This window comes from Palaemon carinicauda, chromosome 32 (assembly GCF_036898095.1).
Source record: "Palaemon carinicauda isolate YSFRI2023 chromosome 32, ASM3689809v2, whole genome shotgun sequence".
Lineage (NCBI taxonomy): Eukaryota > Metazoa > Arthropoda > Malacostraca > Decapoda > Palaemonidae > Palaemon > Palaemon carinicauda.
Window position 1 is genome coordinate 50,150,756 of NC_090756.1, and position 10,000 is coordinate 50,160,755.

The window sequence follows — 10,000 nt, forward strand, 5'->3', positions numbered from 1 at the left end:
AGAAACGTAGGATCCGGAAACAGGTTCAGTTCTTCCCCATCCAGGAACTGAACACGACCTGCCTCTCTCGAGAGGCTACAATCTCACTAACCCTGGCCCCGGACGCGAGTGCAAAATAGGAAAATAACTTTTTGTGTCAAATCCTTTAACGCACACTCTTCATTGCTCAACAGAGAAGCGAAATGAAGAACTTGTCTAAAGACCATGAAATGGGCTTTGGAGGTGCTAAAGGTCTGAGCCTAGCACAGGCTTTCGGGACTTTATTAAAGATCTCGTTACCTAGGTCGACCTGGAAGGCATATAGAATGGGTCTTGTCAAAGCAGACTTACACGCTGAAATCGTGTTCGCTGCCAACCCTTGACCATGGAGGTGGGGAAAAAAGATAAGCAGAAGTCTGTCAAGATCTCCTGCGGAATCTTCGCCTTGACAAAAGGCCACCCATTTTCTCCAAGATGACTCATATTGCCTTCTAGTAGATTTGCACTTATATTCCTCAAGGAAGTCTATACTGGCTTTCGAAATCCCGAAACGCTTTCTCACCGCTAGGGAGAGAAAATCATGAGCTGCAGGGTCCGGGTTTTCTGTGATGAAGCGCAGACAGTTGACTTCTGGACTCGCTGGGTCAGAACTGGATCTGGTAGCGGTACAAACTTCAGCTACAGTTCCAATGCCAGGGGGAACCACACGCTGTTCGGCCACTTGTGGGCCACTATTGCCGCTACCCCTTGAAGGATCTCAGTTTGTTGAGGACCCTCAACAGAAGGTTGTGAGGAGGGAACAGATAAATCTTGGACCATCTGTTCCAGTCGAGGGACATCGCGTCCACTGCTTCCGCTAAGGGGTCCTCGTACGGGGCACGTACAGGGGCAACTTCTTGTTGTCTTTCGTCGCAAAAAGGTCTATCTGCAGTTCTGGGACTGATTCAGAATGAAGGAGAATGATCCTGCGTCTAAGGACCATTCCGACTCTATCGGTGTGAACCTGGATAGAGCGTCCGCTGTCACATTGCGGACTCCTTGAAGGTGAACTGCCGACAGGTACCACTTCTTCTTTTCCGCCAATCGGAAGACGGCCAACATCACCTGGTTGAGAGGTGGTGACCTCGATCCTTGTCGATTCAAGTATCTCACAACTACCTCGCTGTCTATCACCACTTTATGTGGAACGAATGACGCGGGGAGACTTTCTTTAAGGTAAGGAGCACAGCCCTAGCTTCTAGAAAGTTTTATGAGAAAGGTCTTGAATAGCCTGGACCAAGTCCCCTGGACATTTTTCCGATGAAAGTGACCTCCCCATCCCTCCTTCGAGGCGTCTGAGTGAATCGTCACCGACGGGGGAGGTGGCTGAAGAAGAACCTGACTTCTTTAGATGTCTGGCTTGGGACCAAGGCCTGAGAAGAGTACTTAGCCGAAGCGGCTGGTCTTCTCAGATCTTTTCACGAGTTTGATGCATAACTTCTCCAAACTCCGATTGCATCCTTTAGCTGTGCTCTTAGCACTGGGTCTGTCACCGAAGCAAACTGGAGTACTCTCTCCTGCTCGTGTCTTGATATCCTTTCGGAATCTTGAAGTCTCTTGACAGAACCCGCTATCTCCTTCCTATTCTTCGCCGGGGTGGAGAAACGGTGTGACAAAAGGTCCCAGTGGATCTTAGCCACTGGAACTTTTGAGATGGAGAAAGTCGAGACTTTTTCTGTTGATCTTGAAGCCTAGGTACTCTAGGAACTGGATCACTTGACTGGAAGCTTGCAAGCATTCTGTCTCGGATGCTGCCCACACCAACCAGTCGTCCAGGTAGGCTACTACCTGAATTCCCTTTAGGCGAAATTGTTTGAGAGCTACGTTCGCAAGCTTCGTAAAAATCCTTGGGGCTATGTTTAGCCCGAATGGCATGGCTCCGAAGGCGTATAGTCTTCGTTGTAGCCTGAACCCTAGGTAGGGGGAGAGTCGATGGCTAATTGGAATGTGCCAGTAGGCGTCTGACAAGTCTATAGAGATGGAATATGCCCTCTTGGGCAGTAAGGTCCTTATGTGTTGCAGTGTTAGCATTTTGAATTTGCAATTCACTATGAACTTGTTAAGTGGCGACAAGTCCAGAATGACTCTGAGCTTTTCCGAGTCTTTCTTGGGAACACAAAACAGCCTCCCTTAGAAATTGATGGGCTTCACCCTTTTTTCTCCAACAGTTCTTGAACGTACTCCTCCATAACGGGGGTGGAGTGTTGGAAAAACCGAAGGTACGGGGGTGGAGTGCTGTACCAGCTCCCGCCCAGTCCATTCTTGAGTAGGCTGTGGGCCCAGGGATCGAAGGTCCACCGATCCCGAAATTTCAGAAGTCTCCCTCCTACCGGTATCACCTCACTTGGACTGCCGTCCTGAGGTCTTGCCTTCCTGACCACGACCACCCCTGAATCCCCTTCCCCTTGAGGGGTGTCTAGATGAGCCTCTGGCTGCTCCTCTAGGCTTTGCTCGAAAGGAGCTAGACTACCCTTCGAACGCTGGGGTGAATGCCGTGGACTGTGTCGACACGGCCTGGGGTACCCACTGAAAGGTGGTCGGGGTTTGTGCCACGATCTGGGGCACTGGGGGCAATGGCAATTGCAGTTGCTGTTGCTGTCTAAGAGGCTTGGCTGGCCGAGACGGTAGCCTAGTCCTCATAGTCTTCCTCTTTAGTTGAGGACCCTCATCCGGGGAAGACTTTCTTTTGATAGCCAGGCCCCACTTCTGGAGAAGGTTTCTATTCTCCAAGGCGGCTTTATCAACAACTTCTTTGACCAAGTCGGTAGGGAAAAAGGTCTTTTCCCCAAATGTTGGAGGAGATCAGTTTCTTTAGCTCGTGCCTCACCGTAGCCGAAGTAAACACGAACTCCCTACAAGCTCTCCTTGCCTTGACGAAGCCATAAAGGTCCTTCGTCACTGTGGCCAGATGAGGCTTGGCCACTACCATGAACATTTCATGGACCTTGGGGTCACTTGCCATCGTCTCGAGAGTAGTCTGAAGAGACATTGAGGCAGTCAGTCTTTCTTTTGTATCGAACTCACTTCGCAAAAGAAAGTCAGACAGCTTAGGGAGGTCCTTGCCGAACTGAGGTCCGGCAATATCAGCCTCCAACTTTCCCACTGAGAACATAAGATGGACGTCCTTCCAGTCTTTGTGGTCCATAGGCAGGGCCAGCGACAAGGGTTTACACTCCTCTAGGGAGGGGCAAGACTTGCCGGCCTCGATTGCTTTTAGTACAGCCAGAAACCCTTTCTGTAAAAGGGGGAAGGCTCTAGTAGGCGAGGACACAAAGGAAGGGAGCTTCCTATTCAATGCAGCTACCTTTGAGTTAGAGAAGCCCCTCTCTTTCATCGAGGATGAAAGTAGAGCTTGAGCCTTAGCATGGTCCATCACTATGACCTCCTTCGGCTCTGTCTCCTCCTTTGAAGCTGGTTCCTTCCTCAGCCGGACATAACAGTCCGGATATGATGCCTTGCTGGGCCAGAATTCCACCCTCCAGGGGAACTGAGCCCAGCTTATCCGAGATGACGATCTTTCCAGTCGTCATCGGCATGTGCTCAGCATACCTCCATGGGTTAGCATCTGAGCACAAGGGAAGGTCTTTCACATTGAGCTTTTTCTGGGGCCCATGTGATTCTGCAAGGCACTGCATTCGCAGTTCCATTGCAGCCGCCTTCTCCTGATTCTCCTTCTGCATTTGTTGGATCATTCCAACAATAGAAGAGAGGGCCTGTCCCAGCTCTACTGGGAGACCGGCCGATGTAGAGGGGCTTGAACTTCATCCTGGGCTTCTGCCAGGAGGTCTTCCTCCTGACACCCGTCCACATCAGACATCCTGTCAATTAGCTGGATGTCTTGCATCGCGACCGCGACTTCAGCATCCACCTGGATCTGAACTTAGGGGATCTCCTCTTGAGGCTGGGGAATCACTGCATCAGCTGATGCGATGCCTTAGGGAAAGGATACGCCCTCATCTTCTCACTTGGAAGATAAGGGCCAGAAGTGTTCTTTTGGAAGCCCCTTACCCAGGTACGAAGCTTCTTCCTAGCTATTTAAATGTCTCATTAATCAGGTTAGTGCACACAGTACATACCTGAGGGTCCCAATACCGGAGATCATCCTTGGAGACAGCGTATGCTGCGTGTCTCCTACAAAACTCATGTCCGCAGAGGTTCTTGATGCTGACATTGCAGAAAGCACTTCCCCACCTCGGAGTGTCTTTCTGTAAAGAGAAGAAATTTCCATGAGTATCAAGTGAACTATGTATGCATAGTATAGCATAACAATTCAGAAAGGAAAGACACACACTTGTGTTTCCCTCACAACCCATTGTTGCAGCCTTCCAGATAATAAAATCAAAAATGGTTTATCTCTTCTAGAGTAACCAATGCAAGGTTTCCAGAGGAAACAGGTGGAGCTCACACCTAAGCAATGATTTTAAAATCCTGGATAATAGACAGGGAAGAACTCAGCTTCCTATCTGAGGGCAACAGCAAAGGGATGTGCAAGAAAACACAATAGTGTTAGAAGATACAGTGCTGTACCAAAACCTTTACTATAGTTTTCTTCTTACTGTATATGCTATACAGAAGAATACTAGTACAGTATAGGGGGATGTGTGCCGGCCTGCCTTTGCCGGCCGGCACACACCACAACTAGCTTTAAAGTATACTACTTAACAGCTATAGGGCGGCAGCACTCTGGTTCAAATGCCTGTGCCGGTCGGCAGCAACTGCCGGCCGGTAACAGCCAGTGTTGGCCGGCAATGGCTGACGGCCAGCAACTACACAAGGTAGTACCCAGCTGCCGGCCACACTCTTGGTGACCGGCAGACAAGGACTGACATAAGCCGGCCGGCAAAGGTACAAGACCGATGCCAGCCGGCAGCAAAAGAACCAGAGGACTACACCTGCCTGGCTGCCGGCCTCATAGGCCGGCAGCCGGGACAGGTACAGCACTAGAAGAAAAATAGAATGGATGCCGGGATAAAAGTGTACACAACCTCCAAGCCCGGCAACCGAAAGAGTGCATATAAGGAAGGGGAGAAACTAATTCAGGCTTCCTTGACCAATGCCGTCCGGCTCTGCCGGCAGGCATGGATGAGGGACCAAGAGAGGTCCGGGCAGCACTCGAAAACATAAGACCCTTGCCGGCCAGCAGCTCTGCCGGCCGGCAATGGGCTGAGTCAATTCCACATCCCAACCTATACTAGGTCCAGAAGTAGAACGACGTACAGTACAGTAAGACCCCTACCGGCCAGCTCTGCCGGCCGGCAAGGTACAGTACAGTAATGGCTAGGCCATTACGGAGATAGAGGGGGAAGGGACAAGAGGTTCCTGCCAACCTTGCTTTAGTGACAGATCACCCGCAGCCAAGAAACTTATCTTAGCCTAAGGGAGATCTAAGGGGAAAGGCCAGCAATACTTGCCAGCTTCCAGAGCACCGAAGCAAGGAAGGCGTTGCTACTCCCAAGGGAAGAACTTATCCTCCCCCGAGAACAGCAACAGGACTAGTCTGGTAGATCACAAAAGAAGGAATCATAACTACAGAAACCTTCGGTAGTGACCTAAGGGAGCTAAGCTCCCTTTGTATGTGTTAGGTCAGCGAGGGGGACTCTGCCCCAAGTCAGACAACACAGACTCAGACTAAAAACTCTGTTGTTCTGTCCCTCATGAACCATAACTACAGGAACAGGAAGGTACAGTAACACCCTAGTATAGTTTTATCGAAAATAAATTCGGAAAAAACCACTTAGGGATAAGCCCAAGGCTTAAACAGAGGGAAAGGGATTGCATACCTTCTCCGAAGAAAAGAAAGCAACCGGGGAGTATGATAAAGTATACTAAGGCTCCATAAGCAATTAGCCTAGGCACCAAGAGAATCGATTACCTAATTCACCGAAACTCACACGTATACAATCTTGGAAATATTCCACACAGTCTAAAATGTATAAAATATAGCCTAAAGCTTCAATAAAATTTTAATTACACTCGGAAAAACCAAAATCATGCATGAAGTACTAGGACCAAACAACTAGGCTACATGGCCTAGCGTAGGCCAGAATGGCGAATACTTCGCCAAATAATACTAAGCACGAAAGGAAATCCTATGTAATGCTAAATAGCTAAAATTTATCAAAGCAAAACAACCAGGAATGTCGCTCTGACTAACTAATTTATACCTAGCGAGCGACAGTGTCCAGGACACCTCTGGTAGGCTACGGCTCTTGTATCAAAGATTAATCCTATTAATCACTCAAAATTTTACCAAGAGCCTACATTTATACATAACAGACACTATACTCAACTTATCAGAGGCCGACGAAGACGAAGAAGCCATGAAAAGTCGAATAAATCCAAGATTTGCGAGAAAAACAGGAAAAAACACCGAGTTGTTAAGCTACGCAAAAGGGAATACAGATGGCGCCAGGATTGGCGCCAGGCACGTATACGAATCGGGGGATAGGGAAGCCTTGGGAGCGGCTCCCCCTTTTTCTTTCCCGAATTCGTATCTCGTCAATCACCTCCTACGAGACGAAATCTCTGTCCAGGATGTAGATTGCCATGTGACGTGTCTAGAATACGTCCTCTGATATGTCGCGATATCCCTTTCACGAGGGATACTCGCTCCAGGAGTTAGAATTCTGGTACCTTAAGGTAAATTCTCTGGGAATATCACCGTAGTTGTAATATACTCTAGGAAGCTACCCTATAGGAACTTCCATCAGGACGACATGGCTTGAGCCCAAAAATATATATATATATATATATATATATATATATATATATATATATATATATATATATATATATATATATATATATATATATGTGTGTGTGTATATAGCTATGGAGTATATTTACTATGTACATATATATATATATGTATATATATATATATATATATATATATATATATATATATATATATATATATATATGTATATATATATATATATATATATATATATATATATATATATATATATATTTATATATATATATACATATATATATATATATATATATATATATATATATATATATATATATATATATATACATATATTTATATATATATATATATATGTATATATATATATATATATATATATATATATATAAATATATACATATATGCATATATATATATATATATATATACATATATATATATATATATATATATATATATATATATATATATATATATATATATTATATATATATATATACATATATATATATATATATATATATATATATATATATATATATATACATATATACACACACACATATATATATATATATATATATATATATATATATATATATATGTATATATATATATATATATATATATATAAATATATATATATATATATATATATATATATATATATATATATATATATATATATATATATATATATATATATATATATAAATATATATATATATATATATATATATATATACATATATATATATATATATATATATATATATATATATATATATATATATATATACATATATATATATATATATATATATATATATATATATATATATATATATATATATATATATATATATATATATATATATTTTTATGGCAGTGCTTCATATTCACAATTCTTATTATTAGGGACAACTGTTGCCTTTAAGGATCTCTTGTATTGACTGGTGGCTAATTAGGTCTTTTGTTTAGTGGTCTTGATTGTATGAACAAGTTATTTAGAGCACTTCATGAGAACATATATATGCACCAACTAAAACCGAACCTGGGCCGGGCAACGTATGAACTAACCTGTGAGTTTAGATGCAGCTTCCGGATTTAGCATCCAATTTCACAGATGAATATGTACTTTGAACAAAATTAGAGTCCCAGGGATTAGGAGGGGTGTGGGTGGGGGGGGGGTGTAGGGATGGTCCCTTTCACAGAAGCAGGATCACTCTTTCACGGGAGGAAGTCTGTCGTATGAGACATGAACTAGTATCGTTCTTTCATTGATTATCCTTCTTCCCAGACACTTTTTAAATAAAGTCGACTCATGGGAAATACAAGGAGAGGTATTCCAGGGTTGTTGTTGTTGTTGTTGTTGTTGTTGTTGATGTTATTATTATTATTATTATTATTATTATTATTATTATTATTATTATTATTATTATTATTATTATTATTATTATCATTATTATTCTAGAACATCGTCTGAAAATAATAAAATTTACATCCTCATTATAACTTACGCTTGATCTCCATACAATTCTTCCTATGCTACTTATATAATTCTCTATGTTTTGTTCTACACGTTCCTAAAAGGAATTAAATGGGAAATTTTAGTAAATTCTTAAAGGGCAGAAAATATCAGAATATGATAAGAAACTATGTTATATTTCCTCTATGTTTTTATGCACATTTTCAGCGTTCAGTTTCATTGAAAATGTAAAATATATGCAGGAATAATGATATAATAATAATACTCAGAATAAAACGTCCTAAATTTCCATTTGTAATCAGAGGTAAATAATCTTCATTAATTTCGTTTTATAAAAAAAAAAAAAAAAAACATACCGTTTCCACTAGAATGAAGACTAAACTTATAATAAACCATATTCAATTTATTCCCGAATACTAAATAATTTCAATCTCCCTGAGAATAAAGAAAAATTGTACCATTTCAGAGGACTGTGAATAAAATTACCGTATATTTTCTTAAAATAAAAAAAAAATAAAAAAAAAGGCCTTATTTCCTTCCACCCCACTCGGTCAAAAACTATTTTTGTTCCAAATTAGCAAAACAAAATGAATAATGTACATCGGAAACTACTTACATTTATGATCAGTAAAACATGTTTAATTATTTTTCGAATAAAAAATAAATATTCTACATCAATTTGGAAATAGAAGATAATTGGTAAATGGTACCCATTTTCAAGGAATTATCCTATATATTGTATAAAAAAGGAAGAAAAAAAAATCATGGTTTATTTCCTTCCACCACTTTTACAATTAGTAAAACATGTTTAATCACTTCTCGAATACAAAATTGATAATCTACATCAACTTAAGAATAAAAAAAAAGAAAAAAAAAGAAATCGTACCCCTATTCTCTGAAATATCTTATATTTTGTAAAATAGAAAAATAACACCTGTTTCACTTCTCTCCACCGCATTCGGTCGAAAGAATTCTTCAGCATCTTAGAAATGAAAAATAGAATTAAGTCGTACCCATATTCCTAGAATTGTCTTACATTTTGTAAAATAAGAAAGACAAATCATGCCTCATTTCCTTCCACCAGACTCTGTCGAGACTGTTGGTGTTGTGTGTGATGGAAGAAACACATCATGGAAGGTGGAATTGGGCTTTCCGTTTTGATGGGCAAGTTCGTCTCGCTTCAGTTTTTCCCTCGATTCGGATCCATCGCTCCTTCGTTTTCCTTTCGCATTCGATATATTCTTCTGATGTCTAATTCATTTATTCTTTCTTTTTTTCAAGCAAAAGTTTTGATCTTAGAGCTATTACTCTTTTTGTTCTCTACGTTTTTGTTTTGCTTTTATATTGGGTATTCTTTCCATATTAAATTCTATACCTGATAATTTTTTTATTATCGTTTAGTTTTCTGATATACTTGATTATCTAGAAAAAGAAAAAAGTGTATTTTTTTTTATTCTGCCATAGTTCAGTTTTCTAATCTACATACGTTTTTCGTATAAATAGTTTCAATTTATTCGTTTCATTATATCTATAGTTCATCACATATTTTTAAAAAATCAAGCATTCAACTGAGTTTCGCACTTATTCTCATCAATAGGAATGAAAAGGAAAAAAGACTTTGGAATAATTTTTTATTTTTTTTTAGTTCTTCAATGAATAAGGAGAGACACATTTATCAAGATTAAAAAGGTGGGGAATAAATTTTTTTATATGATATGGGGTATTTTTCCCGTTATGGGGCTTATGGCATCCACCTTTCAGAGCTAGAGTTGTAA